This window comes from Lontra canadensis, unplaced genomic scaffold (assembly GCF_010015895.1).
Source record: "Lontra canadensis isolate GAN:19392208 unplaced genomic scaffold, GSC_riverotter_1.0 scaffold15, whole genome shotgun sequence".
Classification (NCBI taxonomy): domain Eukaryota; kingdom Metazoa; phylum Chordata; class Mammalia; order Carnivora; family Mustelidae; genus Lontra; species Lontra canadensis.
The window spans coordinates 24196035-24219124 of NW_022631009.1; the positions used below are offsets into that span (position 1 = coordinate 24196035).

Sequence of the window (23090 nt, forward strand, 5' to 3'; positions counted from 1 at the left end):
GTGGAGTATGCAGTCCCCTTTCCCCATTCCTTGGCCATTCCGGACAGCTAGTTATCTCTCCACGTACCCACCAGCGCGCTTAACAGTTGCTGCGGTATGAGGAAGGGCAGATTTAACCTTATATACTATCATTACCGTTTCCAAATATGTGAGGTAGGTAGATGAGGTTTTGCAGCGTCAGGGCAAAGTTCTGGTAAGACCGGAGTTCTAAGGCAGGCAATAAAGTCTTGCATTTAAAGGGCCGTGCAGAGTCCGCGGGGTGTTATGTGTTGCAACCGCAGCTCTTTCGGTTTCAAGAGGTGGGGGTTTCAGGGAAAGCAAATGAAAGGTGTGACGGGCAAGAAAGTCGCGCTAACTGGGAGTAGCAAACAGACGTCTGCCCGCACGCCTTTGGGCATCTAACATCCAAAAAGCCTTTCTTTCCCGCCCGCAGAAAGTTGTTGAGTTGCCTGGGGATGCCCGTTCGGTGGGTGGGGAAAGGCAACCCAACCTTCCTTCCATTCTTCCGAAAAAACCCTCGTAATGAGATGAACAATCCTTTCCAAAGGATTGCCAAGAGCCAGGAACACCAGGTGAAACGTCCCACGCGTACCCAACAGATGCCAGTGCGCGCGTCCACAGAGTGAGCGGAGGAACCTACCCTCGGTCCCCGCCGCCTAGGTGGGTGTGGCCTTCGCTGAGGCCCCTCCCCCTCGAGCGCGTCGCGCGGGGCCGCACGGGCGGGGCGAGGGAACAAGCAAGAAAGGGCGGGGAGTGAGCCTTGTGGGTGTGCTCGTGCCCGAGTGCTCGCGCCTGGCGTGTGGGCGGCGGCGCGCTCGTGCACGCGCAGGGGAGAGACCAGCCCAAGCGGCCGTTGTGGGGTTCCACTGGAGGGGCGGGGGAGTCACCTGCGAGCGGCGGTGCCGGCCGGCCGCCTGCCCGCCCGCCCGCCGCGTCCGCATCGCGCCGGCTGCGCGGGGCCGCTGTCTGCACACACCCTGGGAGGCTGGGGCGGACGAGCGGGCAGAGTCCGCGCCCGGCGCCCGGGACGAGAAGGAGTCGGACCTTCGCCGCCGCCGCCGCCGCCGTCGCCGTCGCCGCCGCCGCCGGTGCCCGCCTGGGTAGGTGAAGCCCGAGGCTGGTTGTGCGCCGGTCCCTCGAGGGCCGGGAGAGGAGAAAGGAAACTTTCTGGCGCTTCCCCCGCAGTCCCCGGGCCGTCTGCAGCGCGGGGAGGTGTTGTCGTCGCGGGCGGCGGCCGACGCCATGTTGGGGTCTGTGAGAAACGGGGCGCTCCGGGCCGCTCCCCGCGCGCTGGGGCTGGCCTGCGGCTGCCGGGAGCGAGCCGCGCCCGCCCGCAGAACACCGCCGCCTGCGCCCGCGGGCTCCGGGGCTGTCCGGAGGGTCCGCGCTGGCGCCTGCCGGGGCGGCGGGGCCGCGGACCGCGGGGCCGGGGACGGGCGGAGGCGCCAAGGGGGTCCCCAGGTCGAGCGAGAAGTTGCGGGGCACGAGGGCTGGGGTCCCGTTCGCGGCCAGTGGAGTCTCAGGGCCCCATCGTCTTTCTGTCCAAAAAGTTTGAGGGGTCTGGGCATTAGGGAAGTTGTGAGTTGAACGGCATATTTTTATGTGACTCAGGGCAAAAAATGGCACCGCACAATTTGTTCTGATGAAAGCGTTGGCTCTAACGCGTTTATTTAGAGCCTTTTAAAGTTGTATGGTCTTCGGCAGAATTTATTTTTCCTTTTTTAAAATTTCTCGAGGTCCGAGAGCTTGCTGCTCATGTTGCTTGAATTCCCTTGTGTTCTTGCATTATAGCAATAACTCGTGAGTGTGCGGTGGAAATGGTAGTATTAAGGTTACACATAACTAAGCCCTTTTGTAATTCATGGACTCACAAAGTGTGTAAGTTGATAAATACCTTCTTTGTTGTAATTTAGTACGTTACAGGAGAGACTTACTAAAGACAGACTTAGGAACTTTGACAGACTTAAAGGCATGTGTCTTAAGGTGAAGTAATCTTGACCTTACGAAGCTTTTTTTCTTCTTTTTGTTTTTTTAAAGGTGAGTGTTTGCCTTTTGAGCATTCACCCTTTTTTTTCTGTACTGTAGTAGCTCACGGGGTCCTCAGGTTAATTCAGTATTAAGGGAGGCTTCTATTTTTAATCTCTTCAGGTCTTGACAGAGCTGGAGGTGAATGGTATTAGGTTTCTCTACTTAATTGGAAAGCACATCCTATCGCCTCAAAACACAAAAGTGGTGTACTAACCCAAGGGATCAAAAAAGATTCAGCCCGAATTACCCCAGTCCATGAATGTACATTGATGTGTTTAATAAAGGCATCTTAGCTTTAAAATTCTGTTAAATGAACTGAAGGGGCTCTTAACCACAAATAGGATGAGCCCTAAAACGTTTCTTGGAGAATTTCTCTTCTTTAGAGGTAATGATAGAGTTTCTGCTCAGATTTGGCTGCTAATTTCCTTAGTTCTTAAATCCTGTTTGTTTTGCTCCATTGTCAAGTAAACACCATTATACACATTTGTTTTTCTGGATGAAGAGTTCACCTAGGAATGAGGTGACATATTCACAAGTCTTGCAGCCAAACTGGTATTTAACTGAGGTCTTTATGATTCTGAAGTCTTCGTGTTTTTTCTATAGCATTAACTTTGTAGGATACGGAACTCCTGTCATGGAGCAGTCTCTGTCCACCTTGTTTCTTCTGTCTTTGCTGCTCTTGCTGATTTTAGTTCCTCAGTAAATTTTTTTCCTAGAGAGCTGATTTACAAGGGTTCTTTTAGTGAAATTTTCACTTGAGTCTATACTTTCTGAACCTTCTCTGTGCTGTTCTCCTTATCCTACCCCCTTTCTCTCCCCAAGAATAATTAACTTATCCCATTGCCATCCAGTAAATACCACACTGATCTGTCATGGTACCTCCTGACTAAATAGCCATTGCATGATTGACCTCTTCATCCCCAGTATGCAGAGAACATAGCAGATGCTCAGGAAAGGCTTCAATGGATGAGGGCACATCTGTTCCTTGTAAATATACTTCATAAATTTCTTATTAAATTGCCCTTCCCAGGGGCACCTGGGTGGCACATTCGGTTAAGCATCCAACTCTTGGTTTTGGCTCGGGTCATGATCTCAGGGCTGGGGGCTCCACAGTCAGAGCAAAGTGTGCTTGAGATTCTTTCCCTCCCCTTCTGCCCCTCCTCCCTTCTTTCTGTGCTCTCTCTCAAATAAATAAGATAAAAAATAAAATAAATTGCCCTTTCCATGGGCATAGAAGTTCAATCTTCTCTAATACTTTTTTGGGTGGGGAGAAGAATGTTTATCTTGTTAACTAAGTAAATTTAGGCCTGGAGATACAGAACTTGAATGTTTATGAAATTTCTAAGTAGATAATGGTATAATCAGCAAAGAAGCAGCAATGTGGCAACAAAAGAGTAATAATCATAATTTTAAAGTGATTGAATTTATTTGTACTAGGTGGAAATAGAGGTAATTCCTTATAAATTTGAAGGTAATGTTTATACATTTAAGCTCTTTGATAGAGCAACTCTCATTACTCTTGTCAGTTATTGTTTTGTCAGAATTATCTTAGGATTTTGGTTTAGAATGCCTTACTTAATGGAAAGCATATAAAAATTGCTTTTCTATTGATAAGCTTATCTATGAGAACCAGCTTTGTATGCCAGCTGCATGCTTAATAGCAGTGTTCTTGTTGGCTTAGCTGAATAAAGTATACTTCATAGATACACTTGCAGAGTGCCGTGTCAGGTCGCAAACCTCTCTAGGTAAAGGTGTTTACTAATTATATAATGAAATTACTGTAGAATTTGGGGTTAAATCCCTGCCCCCCACAAATAGCTTTCTCTCCATTAATTACACATTAGTGTGCCTAATTTGTAAGGTTTTAGGAAGGAAGAGAAGGCATTCAAGTAGTTACTGTGAGTGCTAGAGAAAGTAGGTTGCGTGTGGGGTGGACTGGAACAAACATCCGTAGCTGTACTCCTTACTGGCCTGTGACTCTAGTTTCTCTAAGTTTCACAGGACTCATTTGTGAAATGGGCACAGTTATTTACCTCAAAGTGGTGTGAGGATTTACTAAAATATGTTTGTGGAAGTGCCTGGTGCATGATACTCAGTAAGTTGTATTAGCAAATGAACAAAGTGATTGTCATTTACATAGAATCATAGAATTTTTAAAGGAAGCAACTTTTAGGGACACCTGGGTGGCATAGTTGGTTAAGCATTGGACTTTTGGTTTTGGCTCAGATCTGGTCTCCTGGTGGTAAGATCCACCCTAGGTGAGGCTCCCAGCTCAGCATGGAGTCTGCTTGAGACTCTCTCTCCTTCTGCTCCTGCTCATTCCTGCATTCTCTCTCAATTAAATAAATCTTAAAAACAAAACAAAACAAAATGTAAGCAGCAGTTAGAATTATGTATTTTAGTTCTCAACCTTGGATGCACATTAGAATTCTGTGAGGAACTTATTAAAAATGATTCCTGAGCTCCACCCTAGAACCCTAGAACCAAGTAAGAATTGCTGGGTTTGGGGTCAAAGCATAGGTAGTTTTGCCTGTTGTTTGTTTGTTTTGTTTTTTGTTTTTTTTTTTTTTTTAAGATTTTATTTATTTATTTGACAGACAGAGATTACAAGTAGGCAGAGAGGCAGGCAGAGAGAGAGGAGGAAGCAGGCTCCCCGCTGAGCAGAGAGCCCGATGTGGGGCTCGATCCCAGGACTCTGAGATCATGACCTGATCTGAAGGCAGAGGCTTTAACCCACTGAGCCACCCAGGTGCCCCTGTTTGTTTGTTTTTTAAACACCCATGATTTTAATGTGTAGTCAAGGTTGAGAATCACTGATAAAATTCACTCTGCCATTTCCTTAGTCTCTTCGTTTTGTGGTTGAATAAAGTACAGAGACAGGTTAAGTACCCCCCAAATTCCTATCAGACTACAAAGAATATATCTGAATCAAGGAAAATGAAGTATATAAAGGTTACAGTACAGTTATAATCATTTCAGACTAGAAAGGTGGGCCACATTTGTAAGTAACTACAGTTGACTTACTCCAGTGACCCTCACCAACCACTCTGCATCAGCAACCTCCACGGATGGCCCAGTTATTTAACCTTGTCATCATTTTGAACTGCCTCAGGTCTTAAACTAACGAGGTGGTGATTCAAGAGCCCAGGTTTCTGTTTTCCATCATACCTGATGAACCAGCTTTTTGTCCTCATTGTCTTCACCCAGGCTGTTCGTTTTCTACCTTTCCGGTGCTGAACCTTGTAGTTCATATTCTGTGAACTCACTAGCACCTCATATTCCTCTCCTTGACCTTTGCTGTATATAGCTGGTCGATTCTCAACTTGTAAATACCACTGTTTCCTTTTTCTGCCTAGCACTCCTGAAAAAAGTCACAGCTTTGGTGACTGTTGAGTATTTGTTTTCCAGCTGCCTGTGTACTAGCTGCTTTCTAATCCTTTTCTCATCCCCAAGTTGACTCATTTTCTCTGTTGTGTTTTCAGTCTAACTCAGATTATTAACCACAATCTTGAAATGCTTGACTCTTAGGATGAACTTGCTTCTAAAATGATTAAGATTTTGTGATGTGAATTTTCTATTTTCTCCTTTGCATTAACTTTTTCGTCTTTTTTTCTTTCCATTTTTGTAAGTGGAATTATACTTCTTTATGTTTGTTTCATTTAAATAATAGTTGGGGGAAAATTAAAAAGATCTTTATTGTTCATTTTTTATCAATTGTATCTGTAATTTTGCATTTTTACACATATTTTTCTACATGTTCTTCTTTACATCTTATTACTTAATCAGTAAGTATTTTTTGTCTATGAGAGAATATGTGTTGGGGGCCTGGGTTGCTCAGTCAGTTAACGTTAAGCTTAAGCGTTTACCTTGGGCTCCGGTCATGATCCCAGGGTCCCACATTAGGTAGGCTCCCTGCTTAGCAGGGAGTCTGTTTCTCCCTCTGACCTCCCCCCCATCTTGTGCTTACTCGCTTGCTCTCTCTCATTCACTCACTCTCTCTCGGAGAGATAATAATAATAAATAAAATAAATAATAAATAAATAAATAATAAATAAAATCTTTTAAAAATATATGTGTTCATTATAAAATAATTAGGCAACATAAAAATATTTTATCCTGGTACTAAGAGACGACGAGTACTAAATTTTTGGTGTGTATCTTTCCAGACTTAAAAAAAAAAAGGTTTCTATTATATGTGCTGTTTAGAAATCTTTAATAACTGCCTTATTTAACAAATTTCCACATTAAATATTAATCTGTTCTCTCAAGAACTGTCGAAAAATCATTATATGGATATGCCATAATTTACATAACTAGGCTCCTATTGTTGAACGCTTGGGTTATTTCTGGCTTTTCAGCATTATTAAGACAAAGCTAGAGTGAACTGTATGTGAATAACTTTGTACAATGGTCTGTTTTTTTGCGTATGTTCTTGGAAATAGAATTCTTGCGTAAACTTTCTAGAGTGCTTCTGATGCCAAAAATGGCACTTAGAAAAGTTGTTTCGGTGTATTCTGTGAAGAATTAGTGCCCATTTCCCCCACATCTTAGGTGAATAATACATCATTTTTATTTTTATTTCTTTGATTAGCACTGAGAACCAACATTATTCCATTTACTGGTCATTTTTATTTGTTGTTTTGGGAATTGTATCTCATCCATTTTTCTTTGGGGATATTTTCCGTTTTTTCTTTTGATTTAATTATATGGGCCTTTTTTATAGTAAAAATGTTGACCCTTTGTCATATGTTACAAATATTTTTCTTAAACTTTAATGCTTTTTTCCCTTCATTGTTGCAGTTTTAAAATTTTTTGTGGTAAAATATCTTCTTTTAAGACATTTGGCTTTTTCATGGTATATATAATAACTACTCCTCTCTATGGCTAGAAAGTTAGGCTCTGTTTTTCACTATTAGACTTAATGCCAGAGGGAAAACTTTACGTACAGCATGTGTGCCCCTCCCCCAACCCCCACAAGAGTTTCTTTCTCAGGATAAATTTCTGTGGTTAAAAATGCCAGGGTCAAAGGGCAGTGCTTTCTGAAGCATTTTATTATTATACATTACCATTAGTCCTCAATTTTTCCACGTGTTTCACTGCTATTTGTGACTTTTGGCACAATCAGGTTATTTAGTCTCTGAGACTTGTGAGACACGTGAAATGGTGTTGAAAAGGTACTTTGTGCTCTCCTTTCTCCCCTTCTCTCTTCTTTTGCTTGTCTCTTGCTTTCTAAAGTAGGTGTTCCCTTAAGTTCAGTCCTTTGACTTCTGTCTTCCACAGCATCAACCAGCATCTCTGTATGAATGACTACTTAGTCTTTTTCAGTCCTGGAGCTCCCTTCTCATCCTAGCATTTGTGTTTGTCTTGTGGATACCCTGAAGGTACTTCAAGATGAGTACATCCTAAACTGATGTCTTCTTCCTCCCCAAGCAAACCTAGCATCTACCAATGACTTATGCTTAGACCTTTGAAGTCATCTTGCACTCACTTTTCACCCATATATTCAGTTGGTTTCTAAATCCTATTTTCTATACCTCCTAAGTCTCTCTTCCCCTTTTTATTTCGGCTGTCAATTACTGTGACTCAGGCTTTTGTTACCCTCTGGGTTTTTGTTTTGTTTTGTTTGCCTTCAGTCTAACTTCAGTAGTCTCTCCAGTCATCCTGCCTACTGCTTTTGTGTACTGATTAACCTTTTCCTATTTGAAAGCCTGTCTTCCTGTTGCCTGTATAATAAAGTCTAAACTCTTTAGTCTGATGCTTATTTTCCTTTGCAGTTTGGCTCTTCTCTATCTCACCAGATTTCTCTTCTGCCACCATACTTTATTCTGGCCCTACCTGCTCCAGCCTGGGCTCACCTGTTTCTTCTCTGAGGAGTATGTTTGTACACCATTACTCCCTGTATCTCTCCTTCTCCCCCAAATAGTTTGACCTACCACTTTTGCTTTAAGGCTCAGCTTGAATTTCTAGTCATATTAGAGTTACTTCTAGATGTTCCCCCTGGCCACAGTTACCTCCCAACTAAACACTTTGGCCCTGGGCTTCATCACTCTTATTTATTTTTTTAATGTTTTTGGTTTGTTTCTCCTCTGCTCCTTAAACTGAGTGCACAGATTTAAATTAATCATATTCCTTAGTTCATAGCATACTACATGGGTACCAAACTCTTTTCTTTTGTTTTCTTCTTTATCATTTATTCCTATCACTCTCTTTCCTATAGACACATACCCTAATATATAACACATGAATTACATAGTTTTATGTATATAAACTTGGATTTTTATACTATTTATAAACTTGTCTTTCTCCTTCACAGAGATTGTTAGTTTGAGTACTTCTGTCTTTCTATTACTACTTTGTACAGAGTAAGAGGTCAGTAAATGTTTACTACTACTTCAACAAATATATGGAAAATTAGTATTGCTCTTACCAGCTTCACTATTGCCTAGACCAAGAACCTGTGGATTTATTTCAGCTTTATTCTTCCACTTCTGGTTAGTTATAGCAGTCCTGAACCTGATTGCTATTCTTTTCCTGTTGCAAACGTCACTCTTAACAACTCATCAGACCACTCTTTCCAAAAGCTTCAGAAAGAACTCTTCAAGAACCAAAATCTGTTCTATTTTTTTTCCTCCCCTGTTTTTTCTACTAAATAACTCCCTCTAGCCGCTAATGCATCTGTACATGTGACTTTTTTTTTTTTTAAGATTTTATTTATTTATTTGACAGAAATCACAAGTAGGCAGAGAAGCAGGCAGAGAGAGAGGAGGAAGCAGGCTCCCTGCTGAGCAGAGAGCCCGATGTGGGGCTCGATCCCAGGACCCTGAGACCATGACCTGAGCCAAAGGCAGAGGCTTTAACCCACTGAGCCACCCAGGCGCCCCGCATGTGACTTTTTTTAACACATGTTTTCTTGCAGAGCTTTGTGCCTTTACCATTATTTTGCCTTTTGAGGTTCCACTTATTGTTCACACCTGTTTCAAGTGTTCAAATGCTACATTCTTCAAGCCATATCTTTTTACTCTTCCTTTTTTCTTCCTTACTGCTTTGTTAACTATTTTTTTTAAATTTTTTTTTTTAAAGATTTTATTTATTTATTTGACAGAGATAGATCACAAGTAGGCAGAGAGGCAGGCAGAGAGAGAGAGAGAGGGAAGCAGGCTCCCTGCTGAGCAGAGAGCCCGATGAGGGACTCGATCCCAGAAAACCTGAGATCACGACCTGAGCCGAAGGCAGCAGCTTAACCCACTGAGCCACCCAGGCACCCCAAACTATTTTTATCACAGTACTTAACTCATGTGCTTTTTATTAAAATTTTGTGGTACATGTCTTAAATCCCAGTGTCTCCTTCATTCTTTTTTCCCTCTGACACAAAGCATAAAGCCTTGAAATGTGGTGAGCAGATTGCAACTGCTTTGAAAAATACTAAAGAAAATTTGTTAGGGGTATGATGGAATAACCAGCTCCACAGCAGTATTTATTTGAGCTTTACTAGCTTTTCAGTATTATACAGTGGTTCTTTACAGCAGTCAACACTGTACAGCTGCCCCTCTATAAAAATTTTCTGAAATGATGCACTTCTTTATCTGAATTTTGTTGGTGGTGAAAATATGCACACATCATCATTTTTTATTTGCTAACTAAACAGCTGTGCTTCTTGGCAAGAGAAGAAATCATTTTTTTATATTATCATGAGATTGATTTTTTTTTTTAAAACAGGATTTGTCATGCTCAATTCTTAGAATTCATAATTAGATACTAGTTAAATGGATCCAAATATTTGCTTGTAAATTTAAAATCTGTGAGTGTAGTGAAGCAATTGATGTGTAGGTTTGGTTCCTGTTTTCTGTGAACACTAGTATAGATGTCAAAATGAAGTCTTTGATTTTTGTCAAACTCTAGGTTAAAAAGCTGCTGCCACTTCTAACTGTTGGCCATACTCAGATCAGTTCAGACTGATGGCTGTGAGTACTGAACTGACTGCATCGTGAGGAATTGGTAAAATTTCAGAATAGCAGGGGTGGGGGCCACATATTGGGCTCAGAGGTAGGCTAGGAAGCTCAGCATATTCTGGGAATACCATGTAATCTGCTTTGACTATAACAAATAGTACATATAGAAAGAGGTAGAACTGGAAAGACAGCATGGGACAGGCTGGGGCTTGACTCTGAAAGGCTTTGAATGCCAGATTGAGGATTTTAGATTTAATTTGACCAGCCAGGGAACCTTTGGGTTTTGAATAGGGATTACCTTATTATGGTGTAGTTAAAGAATATTAATCTTGGAAAACTTGGGTGGCTCAGTCGGTTGAACATCTGACTCTTGATTTTGATTTGGGTCGTGATCTTGGGGCCATGGGATTGAGCCCTACATCGAGATCCACATTGGGCATGGAGCCTCCTTGAGATTCTCTTTCTGCCCCTCTGCCCCTTCCTCCCCTACCACATGTGTGGGCATATGCACATGTTCTCTCTCAAAAAAAAAAAAAAAAAAAAGAATAACCTTGCCTTGTGTTGTATGCTATAAATGCTAGTTTAAGTCTGGAAGTCCTGCTTAAAACTTGAGGTCTATATTCTTCCCGCTATCTCCTACCTCTCCAAAAACCTTTTGTAACTCCCAGTGTCTCTATTCTGGTTTTCCAAATTTTCTAAAATCCTCCACTATAGCTTGGTTTTTATACGCCATGGTAAATTTCTCTAGCAAGCCTAACCTATTTGAAACTGCCTTTACTGACACCCTACACACTTTTCATTTCCTTTTAGTATATTTGAATGATCACTTTTAGCCTTTTTATACTTATTACCATGTTTTAATTTTTTTCTCTTATCAGTGGCTTTCTCCACATACATAATATGGTTCACATAAGTCAAATGTTTCTATAATATTTCTGAAGGTAGCAAAGTCTAATAGAAAAACATACATTTTTATAAAAACTAGCTGTGAGGCAATGGGAAAATTGTTTAACTATACATGACTTAATTTACTCTTTTGTAAAATGTACATAATTACCACTTAACAAAATTTAGATCATTAAAATAGTAAAATGTGGAAGTGCCCAGCATGTGTATAGGTGTTGAGTAAATGTTAGTTTTTTTCTTTTTTCCTTTTCTGGCTAAGCCTGTAGAGTATGCATTTGAATTTACTCTTCAATAATAGATTTGGTGTCTAGGAGAGACTTTTTTTAAAAATTACTATGGCTTCTCTCTAAATGTTCAAATTTTGTTCAGTTCTCTCAATCTAGCTTTATATGAGTTTAAATTGAAAATATAAATGTTTGTCCCTTTTTTTCTTCTTATCTAAAACATGAACTTTTTTTCTTTATTAATCACTAATTTCTACAGTATATGTTGTGGAAGGGGTGTTCAAAATGATGGTATAGGAACTCCCCTCCTCCCGTGGACACACTGAATCTACAGCCACCTATGGACCAGTTTCCTCTGATTAAGTACCTGAAAACTAGCCAAACAACTCCTTACAACAAACAGGAGAAGGGCCACACTGAGACAGGTAGGAGAGGCAGAGAGGCAGTCTTGCCAAAAACCCCCACCCATTGTGGCAGTGCACAGTTGGGATGGATCTCACAAGTGGAGCAGCTCCTTGAGGAGCCAGGGGTCTCTGCCCTGATAAAGTAATGGTCATAAAGATGCTCACAGAACTTAGAAGAATGAACCCAGTGAGAACTTCAGCAGAGATAGAAAAATAAGGAAGTACTCAACAAACTCACAGAGCTGAAGAATACAGTAACTGAACTGAAAAATACACTAGAGTCATTCAACAGCAGACTAGATGAAGCAGAAGAAAGAACCAGTAATTTAGCAGTCCAGGCAGTGTAACTCACCCAAACAGAGCAGCCAAAAAAAAAAAAAAAAATAATAATAATAATAATACATAATTTTTTTTTTTTAATGAAGATAGCTTAAGAGACAACATCAAGCAGAATAACATTGGCATTATAGGGGTTCCAGAAGGAGAAGAGAGAAAGAATGGGGCAGAAAACTTATTTGAAGACTTAATGGCTGAAAACTTTCCTCACTTGGGAAGGAAACAGATATCCAGATCCAGGAAGCCTAGAGAGTTCCAAATAAGATGAATCCCCAAAGATCCACACCAAGACACCTTGTAATTAAAAAGTCAAAAGTTAAACAGAGCATCTTAAAAGCACCAAGAGAAAAAACAACTGGTAACAAGATAGGCATATTTTTCAGCAGACACTTTGCAGGCCAGAAGGGAATGTGGCACAATGTATTCCAAGTACTGAAAGATAAGAGCTTCAAGAATATTTTATGTGGCAAGATTACTATAGAATTGAAGGAGAGGTAAAGGGTTTTCCCAAATAAACAAAAGCTGAAGGAGCTGGTCACCAGTAAACCAATGTTACAGAAATGTTTAAAGGACTTCTTTAAGCTGAAAATAAAGGGCATTAATAAGATAACATTGCAAAATGTAAATATCTCTGGTAAAGGTAAATATACAGTAAAGAGAGTGGATACATTATTTATAAAGCTAATATGAAGGTTAAAAGATAAAGGTAATTTTTAAAAAACCTGTAACTATAATAATCCGTTAAGGTATACACAGAATAAAAAGTGACATCAAAAACAAAATATGGGTCAAAAAGTTAAGAGTTTTAAGAATACATTTAAACTTATGTTGCTGTCAAGTCAAAATAGACTATTTTGTATATATAGGATTTTATATATGAGCCTTATGGTAATGACAAAGCAAAAACCTATCACAGATACACAAAACATAGTAAGAAAGAAATCTAAGCGTAACACTGAAGAAAGTGTTAACTACAAAGGAGGGAGCAAGAGAAGAAGAAAGGAACAGAGAAGAACAACAATACAGCCAGAAATCAATAATTACTTTAAATGTAAAAGGATTAAATTCTCCAATCAAAAGACACTGTGGTTGAATAGGTTTAGCAACAACCAAAAAAGACCCATCTATACTCTGCTTACAAGCGACCTACCTCAGATGTAAAGACACACACAGAAAGTGAAGAGATATGAAAAGATTTTTTCATGCAATAGAACCCAAAAGAAAGCTGGAGTAGCTATACGTATATCAGACATACTAGACTTTTAAAAAAGACTGTAGTAAAAAACAAAGATAGGCATGGGCATTATATAATGATAAGGGGGTCAGTCCAACAAGAGGATTATAACATTTGTATGTATTTATGCACCCAACATAGGAGCACCTAAATAATATTTGCTGTACATAACAGACCTAAAAGGAGAAATTGACAGCAATATGATAATAGTAGGGGACTTTAAAGCCCCACTTACATCAAGGGATAGACTACCCAGATAGGAAATAAATAAAGAAACATCAGCCTTAACACATCAGACTAGATGGATTTATTAGATACATACAGAACATTCCACCGAAAAGCAGCAGAATACACATTCTCTCAAACGCAGATGAAACATGTTCTCCAAGATAGATCATATGTTACCCCACAAAACAAGTCTCAACAAACTTAGGAAAATTGAAATCATATCAAGCATCTTTTCTGACCACAGTGATATGAAACTAGAAATCAGTTGCAAGAAGAAAAACTAGGAAAATCACAAATATTTAGAGATTAAACAACATGCTACTGAACAGTCAGTGTGTTGATGAAGAAACCAATGGAGAAATTTTTTTTTTTTAAATACTTTGGGTGGCTCAGTTGGTTAAGTACCCAACTCTTGATCTCAGCTCAGGTCTTGATCTCAGGGTTGTGAGTTCAGTCCTAAGGCTGGGTTCCACACTGGCTGCGGAGCCTACTTAAATAAATTTAAAAAAAAAATTTTTTTTTTTTTTTTTAATACTCTGGGACAAATGAAAATGGAAACACAATTTACCAAAGTCTGTAGTAGGCAGCAAAAGCAGTTCTAGGAAGGAAATTCATAGCATTATAGGCCCACCTTAAGAAACAAGAAAGATCTCAAATAATCTGACTTTATGCCTAAAAGAAATAGAAAATGAAAAACAAACAGAGCCAAAGTTAGTAGAAGGAAGGAAATAAAGAACCAAGCAGAAATACATGAAAAAGAGTCTAAAAAGACAATCGGAAATATCAATGAACTGAAAGCTGGTTTTTTGTTTTTTGGTTTTTTTAAAGATAAAATTGACAGAGCTTTAGCTAGACTTACCAAGAAGAAAAGGGAAGGGCTCACATAAATCAGAAATGAAAGAGAAGTTACAGCTGATACCACAGAAATACAAAGGATCATAAGAAACTGTTGTAAACACTTACATATCAACATATTGGACAGCCTGGAAGAAATGGACCCAAATTTCTAGAAATACACAATTTTCCAAGACTGAATAATGAAGAAGTAGAAAATCTAAATAGATTGATAAGGTAAGGAGATCAAAGTTGTAATCAGAAACCTCCCAGCAAAGGTCCAGGAGCAAATGGCTTCACAGATGAACTCTGCCGAACATTTAAAGAGTTAATACCTACCTTTCTCAAACTTTTCCAGAAAATGGAAGAGGAGGGAATGCTTCCAAACTCACTTACAAGGCCAGCATTATCTTATACGAGAACCACACGGGGCATCACACACAAAAAATTTGTAGGCCAATATTTCTAGTGAACACAGATGCAAAAGTCATCAGTAAAATATTAGCAAACCCTTACTCAACAATACATTAAAAGGATAATTGAGTGGGATTTATTACAGGGGTGCAAGGATGGTTTAACATTTGCAAATCAGTGTAACATACCCTATTAAAATAAAGGATAAAAATATATGGTCATCTCAATAGATGTAGAAAAAGCATTTGTCAAAATTCAGTATTTATGATAAGAACTCTGAATATGTGGATATAGAGAAAACATTCATCAACATAATAAAGGCTATCTATGGGCGCCTGGGTGGCTCAGTTGGTTAAGTGACTGCCTTTGGCTCAGGTCATGATCTTGGAGTCCTGGGATTGAGTCCTACATAGGGCTCCCTGCTCTGCAGGGAATCTGCTGCTACCTCGGACCTTTCTCCTCTCATGCTCTCTCTGTCTCATTTTCTCTCTCTCAAATAAATAAAATCTTAAAAAATAAAATAAGGGCTATGTATGACAAGCCCAGAGCTAAGAATATACTGAATGGTGAAAAACTAAAAACTTTTCCTCTAAGATTAGGAAAAAGACAAGGATGCCTGCCTACTTTCCACTTTTATTAAACATAGTATTGAAAATCCCCAGTCACAGTGGTTAAGCAAGAAATAAAAGCTGTCCATGGGGCGCTTGGGTGGCTCAGTGGGTTAAAGCCTCTGCCTTCCGTTTAGGTCATGATCTCGGAGTCCTGGGATCGAGCCCCACATCGGGCTCTCTGCTCAGCAGGGAGCCTGCTTCCTCCTCTCTCTCTGCCTGCCTCTCTGCCTACTTGTGGTCTCTGTCAAGTAAATGAATAAAATCTTGAAAAAAAAATTAAAAAAAAAAAAGAAAAGCTGTCCAAATTGGAAAGAAGTAAAACTCATTATTTGCAGATGACTTGCTTTTATATATAGAAAACCCTAAAGACTTTATCATAAGACTATTAAAACTAATAAATAAATGCAATAGAGTCTAGAAATGCAGTAGAGTCACAGCATACACAAAAATCAACTTAAAATGGATTAAAGACATGAATATAAGACCTGAAACCATAGAACTCCTAGAAGAAAATACAGGCAATGAGCTGTTTGACCTCTGTCTTGGCAGTGATTTTTTGGGTCTGACTCCAGTAGCAAAAGCAACAAACGCAAAAATAAACAAGTAGAATTACATCAAACTAAAAATCTTCTGCATAGCAAAGGTAGCCTTCAACAAAATAAAAAGGCAACCTACTGAGTGGGAGAAAATAGTTGCAAATCATTATCTGATAAGGGATTTATTTCCAAAATATATAAAGTTACTACAATTCAGTAGCCAAAAAATAATCAATTTTAATAAATAATGGGTAAAGGATCTGAATAGATACTTTTTCAAAGAAGACATACAGATGGCCAATAGGCCCATGAAAATATGCTCAGTATTGCTAGCCATCAGGGAAATGCAAATCAAAACTATAATGTATCACCTCACACCTGTTAGAATGGATATATATACTTATATATATAACATATATTTTATATATATAAATTTGTAATGTATATATTTATATATATAAAATGGGATAGTGCTCAGACATAAAACAGAATGAGGTCTCGCCATTTTGAGCATGTTATGCTAATGAAGTAAGTTAGGCAGAGACAGTACTGTATGTTCTCACTTAAAATTGGAATCTAAAAGCAAAGATGAACAAAAAACTCAAAGATAGAATGGTGGTTGCCAGGGGATGGGTAAAATGGGATAAGGGGGTCAAGAGGAACAAACTTCCAGTCACAAGGAGGTAATATAGAGCATGGTGACAGTAGTCAATAATATTGTGCACATTCTAAAATCGAGAGAGTAAATCTTAACAGTTCTTATCACAAGAAAACAAAATTTGTGTGGTGACATATGGTAACTAGATTTACTGTGGTGATCATTTTGCAATGTATACAAATGCCAACACATTTTATACTTGAAGCTATATGTTACATGTCAGTTATACCTCAATTAACAAAAGAATACATGTTGATTTTCAGTTGACAAAAATCCTGTTGGAAAGTGGAGGACAAAACTTTTGTCTCTTCTTATTGATGGAATAAGTAAAATTTACTGAAATTACAAATTTAATTTGACAGATTTCAAAGTATTTTTTTGCTTTATCATCCTAATATTTTATTGAAAATTTTACCTAGAATTTCCTGATTATTGTTATATGCTTACTAAACCATAGAACTTTTGAAAATGAGAATGGGCCTGTCCTTTTCATATGTGGTAGACACAGAGATTGTTTATTTGACTTACCTGTATTAGGAGGAGTAGTTTGCTTTAATACTTTTACATTTGTCCAGGGAGGATGTATCTCTGATAGTTTGTTGCTTTTTTTTCTTCTTCTTTCATTACTTTTCTGTTTGTCTTCCCTTTTACATTTTCTGTAGTCTCAATTCAGCAGTAACAACAGATTTTTTTTTTTTTATTTTCAGCATAACAGAATTCATTCTTTATGCACCACACCCAGTGCTCCTTGCAATACGTGCCCTCCATAATACCCACCACCTGGCTTCCCCAACCTCCCATCGCCGCCCCCCCCCCCGCGCCCCTTCAGAACCCTCAGATTGTTTTTCAGAGTCCATAGTCTCTCAAAGTTCATCTCCCCTTCCAATTTCCCTCAACTCCCTTCTCCTCTCCATCTCCCTATGTCCTCCATGTTATTTGTTATGCTCCACAAATAAGTGAAACCATATGATGATTGACTTTCTCTGATTGACATTTCACCCAGCATAATCTCTTCCAGTCCCATCCATGTTGCTACAAAAGTTGGGTATTCATCCTTTCTGATGGAGGCATAATACTCCATAGTGTATATGGACCACATCTTCCTTATCCATTCATCTGTTGAAGGGCATCCTGGTTCTTTCCACAGTTTGGCGACCGTGGCCATGGCTGCTATAAACATTGGGGTACAGATGGCCCTTCTTTTCACTACAACTGTATCTTTGGGGTAGATACCCAGTAGTGCAATTGCAGGGTCATAGGGAAGCTCTATTTTTAATTTCTTGAGGAATCTCCACACTGTTCTCCAAAGTGGCTGCACCAACTTGCATTCCCACTAACAGTGTAAGAGGGTTCCCCTTTCTCCACATCCTCTCCAACACACGTTGTTTCCTGTCTTGCTAATTTTGGCCATTCTAACTGGTGTAAGGTGGTATCTCAATGTGGTTTTAATTCGAATCTCCCTGATGGCTAGTGATGATGAACATTTTTTCATGTGTCTGATAGCCATTTGTATGTCTTCATTGGAGAAGTGTCTGTTCATGTCGTCTGCCCATTTTTTGACATGATTATCTGTTTTGTGTGTGTTGAGTTTGAGAAGTTCTTTACAGATCCTGGATATCAACCTTTTCTCTGTACTGTCATTTGCAAATATCTTCTCCCATTCTGTGGGTTGCCTCTTTGTTTTGTTGACTGTTTCCTTTGCTGTGCAGAAGGTTTTGATCTTGATGAAGTCCCAAAAGTTCATTTTTGCTTTTGTTTCCTTTGCCTTTGGAGACATATCTTGAAAGAAGTTGCTGTGGCTGATATCAAAGAGGTTACTGCCTATGTTCTCTTCTATGGTTCTGATGGATTCCTGTCTCACATTGAGGTCTTTTATCCATTTCGAGTTTATCTTTGTGTACGGTGTAAGAGAATGGTCGAGTTTCATTCTTCTACATATAGCTGTCCAATTTTCCTGGCACCATTTATTGAAGAGTTTTTTCCCACTGTATATTTTTTCCTGCTTTGTCAAAGATTATTTGACCTAGAATTGAGGGTCCATATCTGGGCTCTCTACTCTGTTCCACTGGTCTATGTGTCTGTTTTTATATCAGTACCATGCTATCTTGGTGATCACAGCTTTGTAGTAAAGCTTGAAATCAGGCAACGTGATGCCGCCAGTTTTGTTTTCTTTTTCAACATTTCCTTAGCAATTCAGGGTCTCTTCTGATTCCATACAAATTTTAGGATTATTTGCTGCAGCTCTTTGAAAAATACCGGTGGAATTTGGATCGGAATGGCATTAAAAATATAGATTGCTCTAGGCAGTATAGACATTTTAACAATGTTTATTCTTCCCATCCAAGAGCCTGGAATGGTCTTCCATCTTTTTGTGTCTTCAATTTCTTTCATGAGTGTTCTGTAGTTCCTCGAGTACAGATCCTTTACCTCTTTGGTTAGGTTTCTTCCCAGGTATCTTATGGTTCTTGGTGCTATAGTAAATGGAATCGGTTCTCTAATTTCCCTTTCTGTATTTTCATTGTTAGTGTATAAGAAAGCAACTGATTTCTGTACATTGACTTTGTATCCTGCCACATTACTGAATTTCTGTATGAGTTCTAGTAGTTTGGGGGTGGAGTCTCTTGGGTTTTCCATATAAAGTATCATGTCATCTGCGAAGAGAGAGAGTTTGACTTCTTCATTGCCAAATTGGATACCTTTTATTTCTCTTTGTTGTCTGATTGCTGTTGCTAGGACTTCTAATACTATGTTGAACAAGAGTGGTGAGAGTGGGCATCCTTGTCGTGTTCCTGATCTCAGCGGGAAGGCTGTGAGCTTTTTCCCATTGAGGATTATATTTGCTTTGGGTTTTTCAAAGATAGATTTTAGGAAGTTCAGGAATGTAGTAACAACAGATTTTAAAATCTTGATTGATAGTAAGATACAGTCAAAATTTTTATTACAAATTAATTTGTGGGCAAATTAGCCTTGCAGTAAACCAGAAACATATCCCAACCACAATCAGAGTTTATTATTTTAAAGACAGAAGGTCAGGACGCCTGGGTGGCTCAGTCGGGCTGCTGCCTTGGCTCGGGTCATGATCCCAGAGTCCTGGGATTGAGTCCTGCATCTGGCTTCTTGGTCGGCAGGGAGCCTGCTTCTCTCTCTGCCTCTGCCTGCTTGTGCATGCTCTCTCCATCTCTTTCTGACAAATAAATAAATAAAATCTTAAAAAAAAAAATAACAAAGAAGGTGCTTTATAGATTATTTTAGGTGGTGGCTGCTGCTGCTCCTCCTCCATCCCCTCCCCCATCCCCAACAGTTAGGTAATTTGTATGAAATCTCTTATTTTAGTGCCTGAGTTGAGATTAGAATCCAGGTCTTTTGGTTCATAGTGTATTGATTTTTCCAACTATAGTGCATAGCTGAATACTGATACTCACTGATAGCAGATGTCATGGGTACATGTAGGAAATTAATTGGATGATTTTTTGTTTTAAACTCACCCCCCCAAAAAATAAATAAATAAATAAACTCACCTCGAAGATGAGATAAGAAGTTTTGATTTTCAGTAAGAACTGGGCCATCGTATTCTGTGACAGTTGGGCTCGCTTCTCCATTGTAAATAGTATTCTGTCTCTTTTTTAGAAGAGTTTTTGCCTCTTCTAGTGTTACATTTTTAGCAGGTGGTAGACAGTCCACTGAAGAACAGAAACAAGATGTTACCAAAAGACTAGGGTGGAGCCTGGACAATTCAAATGCATTTCTTGTCTACAGTTGTGAAGGAGATAACTTGAAACTTTGGATTGTTAAAAAAATTTTTTATTTGGTATACAAATCTAGCTTTGTAAAAGTTTTAAGTTTTTTTTTTTTTTTATTCTCTTGCCTTGGATTCTTACATTTTTAGCTATGAAATAGCACTGCCAGATACTGTTTGCTGGACAAGAAGACAAAGGGGACATCATTTGGAAAATTGGGAATTTATAGAGTTCTGTGAAATGACTGGACATGGGAGGAGAAAAGACAGAAGTACCAGTAGTTTTCTTACCAATACTTGTAACTAATTAGAAAATATAATGGGGGGAAACTAGATTCAAAATAGCAACAAAAACTATGAAGTATCTGGGAACCTACTAAAGAAATGTTTAGGGGCCCCTGGGTGGCTCAGTTGGCTAAGTGTCGGACTCTTGATTTCAGCTCACATCATAATCTCAGGGTTGTGAAATTGAGCCCCATGTCAGGCTCCGTGGAGCCTCCTTAAGATTCTCTTTCTCTGTGTTCTCCCTGACCCCTCCCTAAAAAGAAAAAAAAAAAAAAGAAGAAGAAAAAGAAAAAAGAAATGTGTAATAATTTTGTGAGAAGAAACCTTCAAAATTATTGGGCCACAAAAGAAGATTTGAAACCTTGGGAAGAGATATATCAACCTGACGAGGAGCAATAAAAACTCAAGAAGATGTTGGGGTGCCTGGCTGGCTTGGTCAGTGGAGCATGGAAGTCTTGATCTTGGGATTTTGAGTTCGAGCCTCACATTGAGTATAGAAATTGCTTAGAAATAAAATCTTAAAAAAAAAAAGCTTAAGATATTAACTTATTCTAAACTAATGCATGGGTGTAGTATGAATTCCATAAAAATTTTAGTGGATTTTCTTCTTTAATTTATTATAACTGAAAAATGGTTCTAAACCTTAACTGTATATTAGAATTACTTGGGGAGCTTTAAAATATTCCAGTGTCCAGGGGACCTGGGTGGCTCAGTCAGTTAAGCATCCAGCTCTTGGTTTTGGCTCAGGTCTTGATCTCAGAGTCCTGAGATCTGAGATCAAATACCCACTCTGTCTCTTCCCTCTGCCCCTTCCCCCACTGATGTTTTCTTTCTCTCTTTCTATCTCTTTCTAAAATCTGTTAAAAATTAAAATTTTTTAAAAAATAAATAAAGTATTCCAGTTTCTAGCCATACCTTCCATACCCAGACCAATAAAATCAGAATATTTTATTTTGGGGGAGAGACCTAGGGATCAGTATTTCTGTAACCCTTTATGTTTGTAATCAGATTGGCTTCCATTTTTGGTTTTTGAGTTTCTATTTTAAGCAGTTAAAATTGTAGTAATTGAGGGACGCCTGGGTGGCTCATTTGGTTAAGCAGCTGCCTTCGGCTCAGGTCATGATCCCAGCGTCCTGGGATCGAGTCCCGCATCGGGCTCCTTGCTCAGCGGGGAGCCTGCTTCTCCCTCTGACTCTGCCTGCCACTCTGTCTGCCTGTGCTCGCTCTCACTCTCGCACTCTCTCTCTGACAAATAAATAAATAAAATCTTTTAAAAAAAATTGTAGTAATTGATATTTTGTAACTTTTACCATTTCTTAGAGATGGGAAATTACTAAAGAATAGAATAAAATTCATTCTAGCTTGCAGTTACATCTGGCTTCATAGGACATACATAAATCTATAATACAGGTTCTTAATGACCTTGCTTTTCTATATTTTGAAGCAGTTCACTATTTCAATGTCCTAAGAATTATTTAACCAAAAAGAAAAAAAGTGGAAGACTAATGTAATTGCCTAGAAGGATGATACAGGGATGAAATAAATCATCACTATTACACCATCTTTCAGTTTTATTATGGCATTGCCCAAAGTATGCATCATCTTTCAAAAAGATACAAATACAGTTTGGAGGTAGTCATCTTTTTCTTTTGTTTTAAGCCTTCATTTAACATAGTTGAGAATTTAGATTTTTTTTATTCTGCATTTTTCATCTTTAACTGCAAAGAAAAAAAATCAGGAAAGGTAGACATTTCAGAAGTACCAGACAAGAAGGTGAGTATAAAGAAACAGCAACACTTAAACTAATAATGCTGGTGAATCATTATAAGTGAAATCTCAGACTGAGTGTTCAGATGATATTCTAGATGAGTTTTCTCAAACTCAGAGTCATTAAACATGGAAATGAATATATTATAGATTCATGCATGATAGCTTATAAGCATTGAAAGGATGCTGGTTTTTGGATATATGTACCTTCAATAACAGAGAAATGTGAAATAAGAAATTTACTCTGTTTAATTTTTTTATAAAGATCATTCTTAAAATCATCTTTATTCCTTTAATTACTTCCATAAATCAGTCATAAAATGGCTAAAAATACTAAAAATAAAGATTTTGGTCTCAGTAAATTGGGAGGACTATTTTTTCTGGTATACTGAAAGTTAAAGCTCTCTGTGATTCCAATGTACAGCTAAGGTTGAGAACCCCTGGTCTAAGTAGACTTCATCTGGACAAATAAACAGAGCTTAAGTAAGACTTTTTTAAAAGGTTAAGTAATGGGGAGAGCCTAGACTAGTCCTACAAGATGCATGGTACTCACATAAGAATTAGAAAACCAGGGGCGCCTGGGTGGCTTGGTGGGTTGGAGCCTCTGCCTTCAGCTCAGGTCATGATCCCAGGGTCCTGGGATCAAGCCCCGGATGAGGCTCTCTGCTCAGCAGGGAGCCTGCTTCTCTCTCTCTCTCTCTCTCTCTCTCTCTCTCTCTCTCTGCCTGACTCTCTGCCTGTCTCTCTCTGTCAAATAAATAAATAAAATCTTAAAAAAAAAAAACTGATTCACGTAAAATAATTTTTAAAAAAATAAAAGAATTAGAAAACCAGGGACACTTGGTGGCTCAGTCGGTTAAGTGCCTGCCTTCTACTCAGGTCATGATCCCAGTGTCTTGGGATCGAGTCCCGAATGGGGCTCCTTGCTCGGGAGGGAGCC

The 23090-nt window shown here is 39.0% G+C and overlaps 1 protein-coding gene across 4 annotated transcripts in view; it reads left to right on the plus strand.

The window, feature by feature from the left end:
- PLEKHF2 (pleckstrin homology and FYVE domain containing 2) overlaps nucleotides 1-23090 on the plus strand; it is a 72033-nt gene that overhangs the window by 39400 nt on the left and 9543 nt on the right. The window contains exon 1 of one of the 4 annotated variants that reach the window (XM_032858663.1): nucleotides 20671-20818. The exons of the other annotated variants lie outside the window; for them this stretch is intronic. The gene's annotated coding sequence lies outside the window, so the exon portion shown is untranslated. Of the gene's footprint in view, nucleotides 1-20670; nucleotides 20819-23090 lie in introns of those variants that run through there. 4 annotated transcript variants of the gene reach the window in all.